General features: G+C 56.1%; 2 protein-coding genes across 9 annotated transcripts in view; one reads left to right on the top strand and one right to left on the bottom strand.

Annotated features, from left to right (window-relative positions):
- The window catches only part of NPHP4 (nephrocystin 4), a 147,886-nt gene extending 146,322 nt beyond the window's left edge, over positions 1-1,564 (bottom strand). For 2 of the 3 annotated variants that reach the window (XM_069544833.1, XM_069544835.1), the window contains exons 1-2: positions 1,353-1,564; positions 360-416 (exon numbers count right to left, since the gene is read on the bottom strand). The gene's annotated coding sequence lies outside the window, so the exon portion shown is untranslated. Of the gene's footprint in view, positions 1-359; positions 417-601; positions 1,062-1,352 lie in introns of those variants that run through there. The other variant, XM_069544834.1, reaches the window with a different exon arrangement.
- Positions 1,403-18,028, top strand: part of KCNAB2 (potassium voltage-gated channel subfamily A regulatory beta subunit 2) — a 96,658-nt gene continuing 80,032 nt past the window's right edge. For 5 of the 6 annotated variants that reach the window (XR_011247538.1, XR_011247536.1, XR_011247537.1 and 2 more), the window contains exon 1: positions 1,403-1,880. The gene's annotated coding sequence lies outside the window, so the exon portion shown is untranslated. The remainder of the gene's footprint in view (positions 1,881-18,028) is intronic. The other variant, XM_069544838.1, reaches the window with a different exon arrangement.

Below are 18,028 nucleotides of genomic sequence, written 5' to 3'. Positions count from 1 at the left end.
AGATCTGGCCTGCCTGAATGCAGAAAGCTCAGGAGCTTTTTTGAGAGTAGACACCAAGTGCATGTGTGTGTGTGTTCAGTAGTGTCCAACTCTTTGTGACCCCACGGACTATAGCCCACCAGGCTCCTCTGCCCATGAGATTTCCCAGGCAAGGATACTGAGTGGGTTGCCATTTCCGACTTCAGGGAATCTACCCAACCCTGGGGTCAAACCCGCATCTCCTGCATTGGCAGGCAGATTCTTTACCAACTGCACCACTTGGGAAGCAACCCCCCATCCTTTATTTTCAAGAGTAAGCAGAAGTCTAATTAAGCCCTGCCTGGAATTCCTCTTTCAAGGAGCATTATTTGAGTACCTACCCTGTGCCAGGCCCTGGAGAACACTGCAGACAACCTCCTTGCCCTCGAGGAATGTATCTGAAGGGAGGCAGAAACACAGGATACAAGTTAGCACACAAAAGAGGTGGTTGTGACCTATGAAAATCACAGAGGAGAGGAGGGTGCAGGGAGCTGTGATGGAGACCCGGCTTGGAACTGGCGGCTACGGCACAATCATCTAAAGTACACCTTTTCCAACTACAGAAGCTTGTAAGACTTCCCACCTGTGCTTCAGTCAAAATGACACAGTGCGACAGTGAAGGCAGGACCAGGGCTGCGAAGGCATCTGTCTTCTATAGAGACAGACATGGAAAGAAACATGCAAAGGTCTGAAGGCAGCAGGAGACCGAGCTCTGAGGGTCTCAAGAGCACAAGGACCCAGGTGGGGAGCTCGGAGGCGGTCAGAAGGTCGGCGTGCTGAACAGCTGAGGGGAAGGCGGGAGCAGCTCCAGGGTAGGCCTTAGGCAGGCAGGCCCATCGGAGCAGGGAATCCCGCGAGGGTCAGGAAGTCTCCAGATCTTCTCTGGGCAGCGGCGCTGGGTCGGGTCGGGAGGCAAAGCAGGGGTCCCCAGCAGGGGTCCGAACGGGAAAAGGGGAAGGCCAGTGCCACGGTCTCAGCAAAGCCCACGCGGTCGCCGGAAGCTGAAGCGCTGCCAGCGGGTGCGGAGTCTAGGGGCAAAGTGCAGAGGTTGAGCCCCAAGAAGCCCCCGATACCCTACAGGACCAGGCGGCCCGGGCCACACCAAAAGTCAAGGAGAGGGGGAGGAAAATGCGACCGAAGCGGGCACAGCCCCGCCCTCGCCGAGTTGCCGCGCCCCTCAGGCCCCGAGCCCCCAGAAGAATAAGACGGAACACCCCACACACACTCCGGGATCAAGGCTTCGGGCCGCTCGGTAGCCCCTGAGCCTCCGGACTGAGTCCAACCTCCCCCGCGGCGCCAGCCAACGTGGTTCCGCCCGTGGCTGGCAGCGTTACCTAGGAGACGGGCCTGCAGTAGCCGCCCCCGCCCCCGGACGTCGAGCCCCAGGCTTCTGAGGAAGTGCCTCTACGACGGATCCAGAGGCCCGGCGCTGGCCGGTGCCCACCAGAGCCGCAGACCCTGCAGGCCGAGGACCGGCCAAGGGGCGCCCGATCCGCTGCCACCAGCCAGAGGAGCCTTGGAAGGGGAAGAACTCGCTCTCAGTCATTCACGTCAGCAGGACGCAGGGACCAATCAGAGCCCAAGTCCAGGGTCTCCGCTCCAGCAGCGCCAGCCAATCGGCGCGGCGGCGGGCCCGTCCTAATTTGCATGGTCGGCGATCCCTCAGCCAATAAGAGTGTGACTGGCGTGAAGAACAACCAATGAGAATCTAGAAGAGGAGTGGCCCCGGGCGTCCCACGAGGTGAAGATGCTGCGGGCGGAACCTGGTGGAGCAAGCGGGATTCGGGGGCGCTAAAGTCGCAGGGGCAGGGCGGGAAGGAAGATCCGGAGCGGGATAGAGGATCCGGAGCTGGAGCCCCCAGGTGAGTGCAGGGGGAGACCCCAGCCGTCCGCGCGGTCCCCTGCAGTGCGCCGGGAGAGCGGCGGCTGGCACCGCGAGGCCCGCGCTGACTCTCCATCTCCTTGTCCCCAGCGCGTCCCCGCACCCGCCTCCATCCTCACCTCCTCTCCAGCCGGCTCACCTCCTTCTCCATCATATCCCTTCCCCCATTCCGCCGTCCTTTGCCTGCCCTGTCTGCCAGCCTGCCCGACCTTTTAGCTCCCATCCAGACCCCTGCCCCAACTTCATCCCTCCCCGACCCCTCCTTTTCCCGCAGCTTCGCCTCCCCCTCCCCCATCCCTCTTTCCATTCCCTCTCCCAGCCTCAGCGCACCCCCCATCGGAGCTCTCCTGGTCCTAGTCCTCCCCATCTCTCTCGCAAAGGCTCATCCTGCCTCTCCTTTCAGGTCCCTAGCCCCATCTTCCAACCCACTCTGCTCCCAATCCCTACGTTTCCCCATGGGCGCCCTCTCTCCACCTTGCCCTGCTCCCCAGGACCTTGACACTCCCCTCCTGCACCAGTTCATCTGGCTACCTACACACCTCAACCCACCGGGGTCCCTCCGCCCCTACCCCATCTTCAGCTGCTCTTCGCTCCCCACCTCCCCTACCTGCTGCTGCTCCCGCAGGACACAGGACACAGAGCCCCAGCTGCTGCACCGCGTCCTGCTGCAGTGGCTGTCCTGTACCTGCCCACCTTTCCACACTGCCACCCAGGCAGCCTACCCTGGCTCTGCTCCCCCTGGCATTTGTCCAGGGGCTTCTTTGGGGTCTACACTTTGTCTAGAGCAGCCTCAGGGGGTCTCCAGGTGAGAAGTCCCTTAGCACCCTGCCTTCCTCCCTGGCCATGATGTCCCTCCCCACCCCACCCCCACTTTCCTGCTCAGCTTACTTTGTGATTCAGCATTTTTGGGGTGGTAACTTTCTTTGCCTCCTGGCATGATAGGGACCTGGTTGTGGGCTGAAGGCAGGGGGTCTTGACCCTGAATTAGAGGAACAGTCCTGAGCTACCTAGTGGGGTCAGGGTTGGGGAATGGGAAACCCACCAGTGGGGGCAGTCCTTTCCTTTTTCACTTGTCTGCCCTGTGTTGAAATGCATCCAAGGGGAGATGACATAAGTAATAGCTCTTGGGGAAATGGGCTATTAGCATTTATGGAAATTAATACATCCATATCCGAGGCACAGGAACACCAAGTTCAGGCCACAGCTGTCCCACTGTCTGTCGTTTCAGGATTTCTTTCTCTGCAGCTTCTCCTCCCCCTCAAAAATGCCATCCGCCTTTCAATGCCAAGAGCAAGCCCCTGCTCTGCAAAACAGAACTGCATTCAGGCCCCACTTTGCAGGGTTCAGGGACTGTGGAGAGTTGTGTCTGCCTTCTTGATTGTTGCTTGGTGTGTGGATTTCCCTGCAGAGCCCAGGCTCGCATGTGGTTCCTGGGCTCCTGCCCCTGAGCTGTCATGACAGGGTGCCCAGAGTGCATTGGCTACCCAGGTTCTGTCCATGGGGCACACTCTCCAAGCCCATGCCCGGCCTCAATGACATTGAGGGTGTTCCAGCTGCAGTGCGTTCCTACCTCAAAAGCAGCCTGCTGGAGGCTCCCCTGCAAACCTGAGGTCCAGTTCCTTGTGCCTCATTCTGCTGCACCAGCTCCCAGACCATGTGGGGGCTGAGCCAGCGCACAGGGAGGAAGGGTCTTGAGCAGTGTGAAACCAGGTCTCATGCTCAGAACCCTTTTGGGTCTGGACAGGGATGAATGAGCATGAAAGCAACTGCACACAGGTATAACAAAGACACCATGTTTCTTGTCTACTGGGGGTCATGGGCATGGCACTGAGGGACACAGGGGTGAGCAAGCTCTGGGGTGGGGCAGATTAAGAAGCTTCACACCTTGGGGCTGGCTTGCTTTCCTTCTTCAGTGATCTTCTAAACCCCAGATGATTCAGGAGGAAGTGACTGGTACAAGTTTTGGTTTGGCACGTTCCAGTAAGGGAGGGGGCCTCCTCTCGACTTTCCTGTTTGTTGGTGCTGGGGCCATAGCAACTGGGCAGCTCCACACGTGGCAAAGGAAGGCCTCCTCCGCTTCTGGAACCCGGGGGAATGTGTGTGGTTTCCCAGGACTCCGGCTGGAAGGAGCATGTGTCTAGTCCTTGACCTCCACTTCTCCATGACCTTCACGTCACCAAAGATCCCAGAGCCGTTTCCTGAAGTCCCTGAATTACAGGCAGAACAGTGGCACTTCTGGCAGCATTTGAGGAAGACTCTCTCTGACTGTCTTCAGGGCCAGGGACGCCCCCCTCCATCCCCTCCCAGCAGCTAGGGGTCCCACCACATAGAGGTGAGCATGCTAGAGCTGCAAGGGGATTGGGCATCTTCCACTTGGGAAGCGTCAGCAGAAGCCCAAAGGCAGAGACTTCTCCAAGGTCACTCAGCGGTGTCAGACCCTGTGCCTCCTGCCAGTCTGAGCCAGGAATTTCTTTCTGCCCACTGGAGGAAACCAACACCCCACGGATGTGCCAACCAGTGGCCCTTCGGGAGGCAGTTGTGAGGTCATGCTGACGCATGTGGGGAAATAGCACCATGGGTGCTTCTGAGTCAGTGGGGCTGTTGGGAGTCAGTGGGGCTGTTGGAAGTCAGAGGTGCCACCAACTGTAGAGAACCCTCAGCCACAGCATCCTGCCTTGCCTGGCAGTGCCCCAGAGCCAGGGCCCTGTCATCCCTAAGATGTCATCAAAGAGATGGCAAGGGACTGGGTCACTGGGTGAGATAAAAGCTAAGAAGGGACACTGTGCTTTGATCTTGCTTCGCTGCGGGTCCTTGTAAATAACCGTAAACCCACTCCCTGTGAGGGAGGCCGATTGGTATGGATGGGAACTAGGCACAGAGAGGTGGCGAGACAGACCCAGCCTCCTGATCATGAGGAACCTGGTTTCTCTTCCCACTACACCAGCCCCCTGCCTGTCCCACCAGGCTCTAGCCCATCCACAAGTGCCAGAAATCCTTACCCCCCATAGATGCGTCTCCTCCAATGTGCAGGAGGGTCAGGTTCAACCCCCACTCCGGTATGTGGAGGCTGCCTTTCTCATGACCAGGAAGCCTAGCACACTTAGCCTCCTAGCCTCTGCATGTCCCCCCTTTCTTTGGGGTGACTCTAAGGGGATGTGGTCCTTGGTTCAGCTAGTGCAGAGGAGAAAAGGGGATAGGGCCTCCCCCAGAGGGCACAAAAGGGGCCAGTTGGGGACATCACTAGACTGGTCATCCCATCACTGCTGGGGTGAACTTAAGCCTTTCCATCCAGCCTGGCCTTGGCAGGAATGTGAGTCTCCTCCCCAGGTGGAGGTGAGCAGCTCCTGGGTCTTCATACCTTTGGCCACATCCCGCGAGCCTAAGACGGAGCCAGCCTTCCTCTCTCTGTACAAGGGATGCACTGCAGGCCCGGCCACCCCCACTCAGAGTGTGCACTGCGCCCACAGGCTTTCTAACTCATCAGCTGGAAAATGGAGTCTCAGGAGGTCCCCCCCTGCTCCACCAAGTGACCAGGTGGTTAGCTCTGGAGACCGGGGGCATCTGGGGTTGTATGTGTCCCTTGCCACAACACCTGTTCACCCGCATCTCTGGCTCCCTTGCAGGCAGCCCATCTTCCCTCTCACTCCAACACACAGGCGCTTGCAGAACTGATTGTCTTGGTGACACATTGGGAAAAGGGGGAAAGCAGAAATGGGCTGGGAATGTCTCCCGTGCTGCAGACCCACTTGGGGGCCTTTTCCCCACCAAGATCTTGAGCCGTATTAGGGGGTTTTCCTGCACCTGACTTGATCATGGATCTTGAGCCCAACTGCTGAGTCGCTGAGATCCATCATCCAACTCAACGGATGAAAGCCAAGTGCATGTTTCTCCTTCTCAGATCCCCACGCCGGTTCAAAGCAAACCAGCAAACTTCATTTTCAGGCTAGTTTCTCCAGTAAGCGAGCAACTTCTGGGGTCCCGTAGATACAGGATCTGGTTCACAAGCACAGCAGTCCTGGCCTGTGGCTCCCGGGGAAGAACTAGCTGTCTGAGTGTTCAGCTCTCTCTCCCAGCTGCTCTACCCTGTGCTTGCATCTCCCTTTTTCGGGCTTGGTGAAATGATACAAGTAGAGGCGTAAGAACAGTCCCTGGCATAGGGCAAGAACCTCCTCAGCTTCCCAGCCTCTGCATCATCACAGTCTGAGCACAAGCCTTCACCCTACCTGGAGCCCAGGTGGCTCCCGGGAAGGCTCAATCTGAGTGACTCAGGTCGCCCTCGGAGTCATTTCAGGAGCCCAAATGGGGCTCCTCAGAGGGGCTGTATGCTCCTGGAGAGGAACCTGGGAGAGCCCAGCTGGTGGCTCTCGTGGAGGGAGGAGGGCTTTACCTATCTGTGCAGATCATAGCCTCCCTGTGAGTGGAGGGACACGCCCCACCCTGTCCTCCCTACCCCAGGCCTCCTGGAGGACACCCGCCTGCCCACCTGTGCAGTGGCCTGTAGGGACCAGGGGACTGCAGGCCCAGCCCCCAGCTCACCCACCCTCCGCACCACAGCATGTTTTCATCTTCCATCTCTCAGCAGCTTTACGATCTCTCAGAGCGAACATCCCTGATGTCCACAAGCTGTCAAATGCAGCCCAGGACAGAAGGAGCTAGAATTCTGGCTGGGAACACTGCATTCCCTAGCTCCCTGTGATGGTAGGGGCTCCCTCAAAACAGTGCCCTTCCTGCCCCTTCTGGACGAAGGCAACTCAGAAATAACTCAAACAAGGAAATTCTGATGAATTCACAAATTAAAAAGTAAATTAGAATTAAACATTGTTTAAAACCTGTAATACCGCCAATGGGGAAAGGCCTTTGTGGCAGACATTTGAAGGGCCAAGAGTGAGCAAGACCCACCTCACCTCCACCTCTAGGGGCCAGGAGCCAGGAAGGGGAGGCAGTAACCGCAAACCAGGAGCCATCAGAGATGCCTCTGCTGAGAGAGGAGAGATGGGGGCAGATGGGGTTGACCCTTGACCCACACCTTGAAAGGCAGGGTTGTGACAGCAAAACTTGGAAAGGACTGTCTGGGAGGGGACCCTGTCTGGGCAAGTGCCTGAAGGGAGGACAGTGGGGGCGGAGTGCGTTGGACAGTGGCCGAGATCCAGGGGAAGCACAGGTGCCTGTGGGAGCTGTTGGCAGGGGGGCGGGGGCAGGAACTGGGGTCTGAGAGAGCAGCCATCAGATGAATGGGGGCTTTGGAGCTGGCAGTGACATGTCCAGGCCAGGATGAAGGAGGCAGATGTGTCTATGATGTGTGGTGAGGACCAGATGTGGTGGTGGGGGAGACCGCGTGTCTTCTTAAGGGGAGACTGTTGTCTGTATTGGGTGCTTCTGTAGACCCAGCATCTCGCACAGAGCGGGACCCCATAGATATGTCTGGAGCCGATGAAAAGAATGAAAAGATAGAAGGGCAGCAGAGCACGGCCTCTGTGGAGCTGGGCGGCAGTGGGATGTGGGAGGTGAGAGGAGCCTGGGACCCCAGGCTTTCATCCCTGGATGTCGTCGGCCTGCACCCTGCTGACCCTGCCTCGCTGGGTCCAAGTTATGTGCCTCGGCCTTCAGTTTGGCTGTGGGCATTGAAATGGGAGCCCTGGGTTCAAATGGGGTTCAAGCCCAACATGATCGCTAGCACCCACCTGTCACAGCCCAGGCAATGGACCAGGTCACCCTGCAGGTGGGGACAAGAGTGAAGGGGGTCAGAATAAAGAGCCCAGAGAGTGGTCCTGAGTGCAGGATTCGAGAGAAAAGATGAAGATCAGGACAGGAGGAGACCCTGGGTTACCCTGGAGCCCAGGAGGAAATGGAGACGGGGCAGGAGAAGGTGTCCATTGCATCAGGGGGGCCCCATGCTGCTGGGGCCAGCCTCTACCAGAAGTGGAGGTGATGGCGCTCCCCACCCCCACAACAGGTACATGTGCCACCCTATTTGCCCTGTTCTATATCGACTCCAGTTTAAGGAGCTGACATTGTCCCTCTTTTACTGGTGCAGAAATAGGCCCTAAAAACTGAGGTGCTTGTCCTCAAGTCACAGAGCGTGAACAGGGAGGAGTCAGGATCTGAATCGGCTGTTGGGGGCCAATTCCCGCCCTCCTGGCCTTTGCACTCTGCTGCCTAACTGCATGCTAAGTCACTTCAATCGTATCCAACTCTTTGCAATCCCATGGACTGTAGCCCGCCAGGCTCCTCTGTCCATGGGATTCTCCAGGCAAGAACACTGGAGTGGGTTGCCATGCCCTCCTCCAGGGGGTCTTCCCAACCCATGGGTGGAACCCACGTCTCTTACATCTCCTGTATTGGCAGGCAGGCTCTTTACCACTAACGCCACCGGGGAAGCCCAGGCTCCTGAGAAATCTGACCATGATAGAAGGAAGGACGGTGAGAGAGGCAAGCAGGTCAGTGGGAAGAAAAGTCACTTTTCTGGTGAACTGGGTCCGTCAGCCACATCCTCAGTCTGTTCATTCATAAAAGATGGTTCTATGGTGGGTGATTCTGTGTCCTGCCCTAGTAGGGACATTTCTGGGGATGCCTGTGAACTGCAGGGCTGGGGCTCATCCTTGCAGTCTCACTGATGCGTGTGACATGACTGCAGAGAAGGGAGCCCCTCTGGTGGCCCCAGAGGGACCAGGAGGTCCTGAGCCCTGAGACACACATTGGGATCACAGGGGGAGAATGAAAACAGCCCCCTCGAGTCCTGGTGGGGTTCAGTGGCCACTGGCCTGGGGTTGAGAGGCAGCACTTTGAGAAACACTCAAAGTTTGCAGCAGACTTTCCCATCTCCACTTTGTAAAGTGGCGCCCAAGGACACATACCTTGACCATTGGAAATTCTGGTGAGCAGGGCTTCCTGGGGCTCCTTCAGTGCTCTGGAACTTGGGAAGCCCTCACTCAACTGGGCCACCTGCTATGCTTTTGTCAGCTTCGAATCCCAAATCCAGCTTTATTCCTGCTGTGGGTGGGGAGTTGCTGATGTCAGCCATGCCCCAGTCCCCCTGGAACAACACTTGGCCAGGAGGCTGACTCTCTCACTTGTCCTGAGTGACAGAAGCAGGCGCTCTACTCAGGAGCGGGCCTGTCCCTCGGGACTGAACCTGTGGCATCCCCTCCCCTTCTCATGAGGCCAGCCCCCCCACACACACCTCTGCTCAGCAGCTCCCTCACCCCCCAGGGAGTGTTGCCTTTGCCTCTCACTGAGGAGAAGGTGTTTTTGTCATCCAGTCCAGGAGGCCTGGAGCCATCTCTGCCCCCTGCTACTGCCAAGGTCACAGAATGCCCAGAATCCCCAGAAAAGGGATCATTGCAAATCCCAACAAAATGCCACCCCCTTCCGCAGGGACACAGAGCTCTGACCCTCCTGTGTCCCGGCCGGAGACACAACAAGGGCTCCCGGGAGGCTGTCATGCTTCCTCCTCAGCCCAAAGGCTGAAGGTTGGGTTAGGAAAGACCACTGGTGGCCCCTGGAGCAGTTCCTGTAGGGTACACGTGGACCACGTCCTAAACAAAGGGCCTGTTCAGATGAGACCCATCCACTACCCTGGGCCTGACGTCACAACATGAGGGACTCTCGTTGCTCGTAGAAGCAACCCTGCTCCTGATCCTCACTTGTGCTCCACCCCTTCCTTCACTGACCCAAGAAACAAGGGCACAGACAGGGCCACTGACCTCAGGAACCACAGTCAGTGGGGGAGGAGGTGTGGGCTCCAACCCATGGAGGTGCCATTCAGGCCACAGCAGAAGTGACTGCAGGCCCAGTGGGCATAACACGACAGGTGCATCCACGTGGTTGGGAAGCGAGGAGGCGAGCCTGGAGCTGCTGTGGTTCTCACTGAAGACAGAGAAAGGACAAGGTGGCTTTCTGGGCAGGGAGAGCCACACACGAAGGTGCAGAGATGGCTGGCGGTTGCAGCGGTGGTGTGGGGGGCTGGGAGGAGTCCTCATGTGAGGGACGCGGGGTTAGTTAAGGAAAGATCTTGGCGGCTGCTCATCTGTTTTGGCAGGGGCCACACCAAGCAGCATGTGGGATCTTAGTTCCCCAACCAGGGATTGAGCCCACACCCTCTGCATTGGAAGCGCAGAGTCTTAACCACTGGACCAGGGAAGTCCTAGGCGCTGCTCATCTTTATTTTTTGTTGTTGTTCAGTCTCTCAGTCGTGTTTCACTCTTTGCGACCCCATGGACTGCAGCACACCAGGCTTCCCAGTCCTTCACTGTCTCCCAGAGTTTGCTCAAACTTGTGTCCATTGAGTCAGTGATACCATCCAAACATCTCATCCTCTGTCGTCCCCTTCTCCTCCCCTCAATCTTTCCCAGCATCAGGGTTTTTCCCAATTAGCCAGCTCTGCATCAGGTGGCCAAAGTGTTGGAGTTTCAGTTTCAGCATCAGTCCTTCCAATGAATATTCAGGGTTGATTTTCTTTCAGATTGACTGGTTTGATCTCCTTGCTCTCCAAGGGACTCTCAAGAGTCTTCTCCAGCACCAAGCATCAGTTCTTCAGCACTCAGCCTTCTTTGTCGTCCAGCTCTCACATCTGTACATAACTACTGGAAAAACTGTAACTTTGACTATATGGACCTTTGTCAGCAAAATGATGTCCCTGCTTTCTGATATTTATTTATTTAGCTGTGGTGGGTCTTAGTTGCAGCATGTGGGACCTTTGATCTTTATTGTGGCATATGCAGAATCCTGACAGCATCCTTTGTTGCATTGCCCAGACTCTCTAGCTGTGGCTCGGGCTGTGCAGTGCATAGCCTTAGTAGTTGTGGTGCTTGGGCTTAGTTGCTCCATGACATGTGGGATCTTAGTTCCCTGACCAGGGATGGAACCCATGTCCCCTGCATTGCATGGTGGAGTCTTAACCATAGGACCACCAGGGAAGTCTAAGAGGCTACTCATCTTTAGAGGAAAAATGGCCCTGGCCAGGACACTGGCGGAGAAGGCAATGGTACCCCACTCCAGTACTCTTGCCTGGAAAATTCCATAGACGGAGGAGCCTGGTGGGCTGCAGTCCATGGGATCGTGAAGATTCGGACATGACTGAGCGACTTCACTTTCACTTTTCACTTTCATGCATTGCAAAAGGAAATGGCAACCCACTCCAGTGTTCTTGCCTAGAGAATCCCAGGGATGGCAGAGCCTGGTGGGCTGCCATCTATGGGGTCGCACAGAGTCGGACACGACTGAAACAACTTAGCAGCAGCAGCAGCAGGACACGGGAGGGTGTAAACAAGGAGGCATCTCTGCGCCTAAGACTCAGAGCACCTGTGTCCCTGCAGAAAGGGGGTGCTGTTTTGTTGGGATTTGCAATGGCTTTTCAGGCATCCCGTGACCTTGGAAAGAGCAAAAGAACATATGAGGCTCCTCTGTGGGTCTGAGCTGGGTCATGAATCCAGAATGGGGGAAAGGGAGCTGACAGGTCCCTGGAGGCCCCCACCCTGTCCCCTGTCCATAGTTCCCTTGGGAGCCCTGAGCTGCTCAGCTAACATGATCGCCACAGCGCTCCCACAAACACACACACACACACACAAAGCCTGTGTATCAGGCTGGGCCCTCATTCCCTTCCTCACCCAGGGCTGGAAGGTTCTGGCAAAGCCCACTGGGGTACTGCTGGGAGGGATATGGAGGAGAGGGTTTCTCCCCACCTTCCTATAGCCTGGTAACCATGGTAACAATGGGGAACTGCTGGAGGCTTCCAGCCACCTGCTGGGCTGTATGGATGCCAAGGGCCAGGCAGGGACCCATGGTACAGGCGTGTGGGCCCCGAGCAGCAGCCTTTGTGAGCAGCAGGAGAGGGGGTGGCAGGTGCAGCCCCAGTCACCCAGGCCTCTGCAAGCAAAGGGCCCTGGGTCAGGGCCTGAGGGCAACAGGGCAGGGGATACTTCCCCAGTCCCTTGAGGGGATGAGATGGCACTTGCTCCCAGGTTCATGCAGAGCCCCTGGTCTCTAAAGCAGCCCTGAGCCAGCAGGCATATAAACTGTTATAGGGTCTATTTAATTTATTATTGAGTGGGTGGGCTGAGCTCAAGTAGCCAGCAGTCCTCAAGAAAGTCCCTTTGGGCTCTTTACTCTTTAACACCATGTGGTCCAGTCACTCGTTTTAGGGAGAGAGGAACTGGGTTTCATGGAGGAATGAGACTTGTTGGTGGCATGGGGCCCCCAAGCAACTCTCTGACCGCCAACTGGTGTCCACTCCCTGAGCCCCCTGCCAGCATCCCATAAGTCTCTCTGAGCTACCAGTGTCCAGTCCCTCCTAGAGCATGTGCCCCCTAAAGATAGGTCATGTCTGTCCAGTCACCTCTGTACCCCCAGCTCAGCCCTGGGGCAGGCGCATGGCAGAAGCAGGTGCTTGGCAATGATCAGAAATGATGGACCCTCCCAGAAGGCAGAACAGGGTAGGCTGGTGGCTGCCACCTCACTCAGGAATATCAGAAATGTGAAACCCCTGGGCAGAAACCAAGTGCCAGAGCATCCCCGGAACCACCTCCATTCATCAGAGCACTTCTGGGGAGCACCTGCATCCCCCAACCCAGTCCCTTCCCTTCTTTCATTAACCAGACAGCCCGTGCCTGGTCCTCCAGGGAGACACTCACTGCTCTGTTCATGTGGGTGAATATGGGCTTCCCAGGTGGCACTCGTGGTGAAGAGCCCACCTGCCAATAAGGAGACATAAGAGACTCAGATTCGATCCCTGGGTCAGGAAGATCCCCTGAAGGAGGAAATAACCACCCACTCCACTGTTCTTGCCTGGAGAATCCCATGGACAGGTGAGCCTAGTGGGCTACAGTCCATGGGGTCGCAGAGTCAGACACAACTGAGTGACTTAGCATCAGCACATGGGTGAATATTGCTGGTGGGGTAGGACCTCCAGGGCCGTCACCCTCCCTGTAAGCCCAGGGAAATCTCGCCTGACCCAGGCTGATTTCCTCGACTTCCACAAGACCTTGGTCCTTCGAGCCACTGCATCGCAAGTGTCCAAGGCCCACCCTCACAACCCATTGCCTCACTGTGTTGACGTCGCCAGGGCTTGGAGCTGCGGAGAGGTGATGCCACAGTCCTGAGCACCCTCCACCCCTCTGTTTCTTGTGAGACTTCACTCCAGGAATGAAGTCCTAGTGCCCTCCCACCTCCCCTTCTGTCCACTCATCCGCCCCAGGAGCCTCCGGAGTCCCTGCTTGGAGGAGCTGACTTGCAATGCACTGGCCACCTGGTGAGCTTTGAGTCCTTGAGCTGAAGCCATAGGACCAGGCCTGGGCTACCTGGAAGCAGGCACAGGCCGTTCCCACTGTGGGTTCCCTTATTCCATCTCCCTCAGGCAGACCGCTCCATTGGTGGATCGTCTGCAAAGTATCATATCCCGGGGCACAAGCCTGCCGCACCTTGAACAACAGGCAGTGCCCCTGGGAAGGCAAAGCAGCCGTGGCCTCTGGGACCTGGCAGCCAGCCAGAGGTGGCAGTCAGCAGGGATACACCCCTGCAGCTGAGGGTGAGACAAAGCCAGGTGTCAGAGTCTGTGTGCTGAGGCAGCTGTGGTCCAGGGATGGGCATCACAGGCTAATGGCCACAGGCTCCCAGCCACCTGGCATCTGGACAGATGAGCCATGTCCTGTAGCCCGGCCGCCTCCGCAAACAGACCACATGCTCAGTGGCCAGCAGCCACATTCATGTGTTTATAGCAGAGCCACTTAATCATGTGGAGATAATTCCTTCAAACTGCAGAAACCATCCCAGGGCATCCAGATTGAGTGGTCCTAGGTGGCAGACAGAGAAGGCTATGTCCCACGGACAGGTTTCCAGGGAAGCTGGTGGTCTCCAGGAGGGAGGCTAGATGACCGAAAGCCTTTGCCCTGCTGCAGAAAGGAGGCAGGCACTTCATATGATGCTGGAAAAGAATGCTGATGGTGGTGGGGATGATGCTGCTGGTGGGGATGATGGTGGAGATGGTGGTGACGAGGATGCCGATCATGTTGCTGATGACAGCAGTGATGATGACCATGGTGATGGTGCTGGTGGGGACGGTCACGATGGGATCGGTGGTGAAGGTAGTGAAGACGGTGGTGGTGATGAGGATGCCGATCATGTTGGTGATGACAGCAGTGATGATGACCATGATGTTGGGGGAGAGGAGAGCTAGGGCGATGACTTTCCTGTCATTATTTGTATCAGCAGCTGCCCTTGGTCCGGGATTTGCTTTGTCAGGCTCTTGCTTAAACCCACAAGCATTTACTCTTAATCCTCCAGCCACTCCAGAAGTTGGTGCTTCATGAGTGAGAGCGAGTTTCATGCTTAATCTCAGGTCTCACAGCCACCAGAGGACTCTGGGCCTCAGATAACCTCCCTCCTGGCCTCGCCCCTGGGCCATAGTGGCTAGGATGCCTGGTAAGGGGAAAGCACAAGAAGGCCCAGCCCAGCTGCCAGCTCGGTGCTGGCAGAGCCCCATGTGGGACTCCCCGTGCTACCCCTAGAGTCTGTCTTCCCCTGCCCCATACACACAAACACCCCACCAGAAGGGGGTCACTGAGTCAGCAGTGATCAGCTGGGAGGTGGGACCCCCTCCCATGTCCTGGATGCTTTCCCCTCCCACCTGCAGAATCGTGGGGCTCTCTACTTCCCTGACTCACATCACTGCCTGAGCACCTTTCCAACAGGGAGTCATCACTGTAAGAAACTGACTCACATCCCATCATTTTTCCATAATTCACTTAAACATGATCTCCTTAGTGGGTTAGTGATTTTTCACCCTTCCCAATAGTGCCATTATGAGCACTGGTGTGCATCTAAGTTTATTTCCTCTTGAATGGTTGTTGTTGTTCATGCCAGTTGTCAGTCATGTCCGACTCTGCAACCCCATGGACTGCAGCACTCCAGGCTTCTCTGTCCTTCACCATCTCCTGGAGTTTGCTCAAATCAATGTCCACTGGGTCAGTGATGCCATCAAAGCATCTCATCCTCTATTGCCCACTTTTCCTCCTGCCCTTGATCTTTCCCAGCATCAGGGTCTTTTCCAGTGAGTTGTCTCCTCTCATCAGGTGGTCGAAGTATTGAAGCTTCAGCTTCAGCATCAGTCCTTCCAATGAATATTCAGGGTTGAGTTTCTTTAGGATTGACTGGTTTGATGTCCTTGCTGCCCAAGAGACTGTCAGGAGTCTTCTCCAGCACGACTATTCGAAGGCATCAATTTTTTGAGGCTCAGCCTTTATGGTCCAACTCTCACATCCATACACGACTATGGAAAAACCATAGCTTTGACTAGACGGACCTTGAATGTTTAGGTTATGTTTATATAAGTAGGATTTCTGGATCCCAAGCTCTGGGCCTCTATTACCTGATTACTTTCCAAGAAAATTGTGCTGCACACCCCCAAAGCAGCAACGCCTCACTGGAGTAGCTTCCTCACAGCTTCACCTGCAATGAGTATTTTTATTTAAAAATGCATTTTTTTTTCCTGTTCATTACCAGATTGCAAAGGCACAGTGCCTGATGGCTTCCTTTTGCATCCCTTTTAATTCAACAGAGCCTTTAATGGATGAGGTGGAGTAAAGCTGGCTTTCAAATTGCTAGTGTAGTGCTGCATGGGCAAGATATTAATCTTTCATGCTTCTGTCATGTGGTCCCAGCAGCGTAATCCTCTTTGAAATCATTTGTTATTTATTCTTACAGTCCCCTGAGAGCGGGGAGAGCCCCAGGAGCCTATTCACTAACGCAGGGAGAGCTGCAGAAATTTGCCTGCAGACAGCCCCTCCCCTCAGGGTGTGGAACTGAACCAGGGCTGGAGACACAGGCCCCCAGAAGAGGGTCACAATCCCCAGAGAGAGCACCCTCTGCCTACAACCTGCTAAGGTTGGGAGTTGCCAAGGGTGGCTGGTGAGTCTGCTTCCCAGGGCTGCTGGAGAAAATGACCACAAGTGGAGGAGTTCAAAATGGCCATGTTTATTCGCTGGCCGCTCTGAAGGCTGGAAGTCTAAAATCAAGGTGTCTGCGGGGCTGGTTCCCTGTGGAGGCTCTGAGTCTGCTCCAGACCTTTCTCGACATCTGGTGTCACTGGCCATCCTTGGCCCTCCTTGCTTTGGTAGATGCATCACCCCAAAGCCTGCCTCCGTCCCATGCCTCCTTTTCTGCATCTGTGTCTTCTCCTCTTGTAAGGAAACCTGTCAGTGGATTTAGGGTCCACCCCAAGTGGTGTTAATGGTAAGAATCTGTCTGCAATGCAGGAGATGCAGGAGACGTGGGTTCGATCCCTCGGTCAGGAAGGTCCCCTGGAGGAAGGCATGGCAACCTAATCCAGTAATCTTGCCTGGGAAATCCCATGGGCAGGGGAGCCTGACAGACTACAGTCCATGGGGTCACAAAGAGTGAGACACAACTGAGTGATAACACACAGGTCAATCCAGGATGTGCCTGCACATGCTCAGTAGCTCAGTCATGTTCGACTCTTTGTGACCCCAAGGACTGTAGCCCACCAGCCTCTTCTGTCCATGGGATTTCCCAGGCAAGACTGCTGAAGTGGGTTGCCATTTCTTCCTCCAGGGATCTTCCTGACTCAGAGATTGAAATCCAAGTCTCCTGGCAGATTCTTTACCACTGAGCCACTTGGGAAGCCCCAGTCCAAGATAACATGCCTTAATTATATGTGCAGTGACCTTTTTGCTGCAGAAGGGCATATTCACCCATACCAGGGATCAGGACTTGACATGTCTTTTGATGGGCAGGTCGGGAAGATCTGCTGGAGAAGGGATAGTCTACCCACTCCAGTATTCTTGGGCTTCCCTGGTGGCTCAGCTGATAAAGAATCCACCTGCAATGCAGGAGGCCTGGGTTCGATCCCTGGGTTGGGAAGATCCCCTGGAGAAGGGAAAGGCTAACCACTCCAGTATTCTGGCCTGGAGAATTCCATGGACTGTATAGTCCATGGGGTCACAAAGAGTCGGACACAACTGAGCAACTTTCACTTCACTTCATTTCTTTGATGGGCAGGGACACGGTTTGAGCCACCACAGCAGGTTTCTGCCACTAATTCCCACCACCGCCCCCAGAACAAACCCCCTCTGTGGCTTTCTTTCTGGTCTTCTGATTCTTCGTCATTGAGAGGGACAGCACATCAGGTGTTACTGTCTACAGGGCAAGAGTGGAAGGGTGGCAGGTGGACCTGGGGTTGAGCTGGGTTGAGTTGGATCACCCTGCTGAAGAGCCAGCAGTTGCATCCAGAGCTGGGGCCCACAGTGAGGAATGGGATCCAGTATGGAGTCACCCTGCCTACCGCTGCCAGTGTACTTAGAGGGCGGAGTCCCCTCCTGGCCTCAGAGCAGTGGGCAAGCAGCCTGGGGAGGCCTCACAGTGCTCACCTGTGGGTGACAGGGTGAGCAGGTGAGACAGGACAGCGTGTTCCATCAAGGGCAGATGGGAGGCGCTCCGAGAGGCCCCCTTCTCAGGATGTGAGCCTGTGCCTCCCCAGGGAGGGGCAAGTTTATGCTACAGCGTTTAGAGGTCCCAGATCCATTAGACACTGGCGAGCAGCCTTTTTCTCAGCCTCTCTATTCCCTCTACAAAAGGCACCAAGGTCTGTCCCCGAGTGTCTCCTAAGGGTCACTGTTAAAATCCACCTGAATTCCAGGGGTCCAGCACCGCCGTGTGTGTGATCATGCGAAGTTCCGGGGATCAGCCACAGATAGTCAGCCTCATGCTGTGCCAGGCACTGTGCCAAGTACAGGGGAGGGGCTAGCTGGACGCAGTGGCCAGAGGTCCCTGAGCAGCACTGGCCAGAAGTAGGCGGCCCCCATCCCCACAGCCCACCACCAGCCCCTCAGTGTTACCACCATGGGTGAGGTGAGAACACCCACCACTCCCCAAGGCCTCCCGGGCCCCAAGTTATCCAGAGCCCTAGAGAGAAAGAGACTCCAGCATGCCTGGGGGAGGGGACTGGGGACTGTGTGTCCAGGGACTGCTTGGTGGCACAAGAGGGCGCCAATGCATCCACTTAGACTGGAGAGACCAGCTTTGAGACTGCCTGTCTGGGGGACACCAGCATGCCAGCCTCTCCATTCTGCTGCCATCCTGGGGGTAAGCAGTTAAAAAACCCACCCCTCTCCTCAGACC

The sequence above is a fragment of the Ovis canadensis genome, chromosome 12 (assembly GCF_042477335.2).
Source record: "Ovis canadensis isolate MfBH-ARS-UI-01 breed Bighorn chromosome 12, ARS-UI_OviCan_v2, whole genome shotgun sequence".
Lineage (NCBI taxonomy): Eukaryota > Metazoa > Chordata > Mammalia > Artiodactyla > Bovidae > Ovis > Ovis canadensis.
This window is presented reverse-complemented; position numbering and strand designations above follow the sequence as displayed.